Below are 1,029 nucleotides of genomic sequence, written 5' to 3' on the forward strand. Positions count from 1 at the left end.
TACCTGTGAAAATAATTTCTATTTCCATGGCTTTTTGTTCTCTGGGAAATTATTTTGATGATAAATACAGAAACAAGCATAAAAAATCAAAACATCAAAATCAGTTTTTTTGCACCAAAGCGTTAATAATAATAAACACGTTTTATTATTATAAAACACAGCAAACTAATGGTGGTAGACGGCCGCACTGGGTTAACTCGGGGAATCTCATCTGTCCGTGTATCAATCAACTCCAAACCTCTTCTTTGTTCTGTCACAATTATTGATTTATTTAATTTTGATTATCATGCTCCAAACTTTGGAGGACTGACCACCCAGCTCACCCACTTCCTCACACACAGAGCCAGCAGCCAGTAACCTTCCCATTCATACTTGATGATGTCACTCCCACATCGACACGCCCACCACCAGGTGTCAAAGCTGCTGCTCCTGTTATATCAATAATTACTTATTTCATTCATATTGCTCTTATAGAGCCTCAGTGAAAATGTGTTTATTATTATTAACTCTTTGGTGCAATAAACTGATTGAAAGTCGATTTATTTACTGCATGTTTATGACTGTTAAGGCTCAGATGAAACGGCACAGAAAGCAGCACTTTAAACCATTCAGACTACAAACACAATAGAGACACAATCAAATGACTGATTACCCCGCGATAATAACTCAATAGTCCATGGAAAAACCTTATAAGCTTGTATTAAAGCAGAAAGTACGGCGGCCACTGTAAAAAAGGCTTACAGTATCAATTATGCCGCATGAACTGATCAGTAGATTATTGCGAGGGAACGCAAAAGAAAAAACTTCCCCATATCCCCTGGAGGGCTCCGTACCTAAACCTCTCGTTTTTGTTTTGAAGGTTTCCTAAAGACACGATGTGAGGAAGAAGGGAGAAATGTAGAGATTCACTGCACAGCACGGATGAATCTTGCATCGGATTTTGGACCCAATCACTCTTAAGCTAGAACTCGTCGGCTGGAAAACAAGAAAAAAACCTAGAAAAAAATAAAAAAATAAAAATAATATATA

The sequence above is a fragment of the Poecilia formosa genome, unplaced genomic scaffold (assembly GCF_000485575.1).
Source record: "Poecilia formosa unplaced genomic scaffold, Poecilia_formosa-5.1.2 Scaffold323, whole genome shotgun sequence".
Taxonomy (NCBI): Eukaryota; Metazoa; Chordata; class Actinopteri; order Cyprinodontiformes; family Poeciliidae; genus Poecilia; species Poecilia formosa.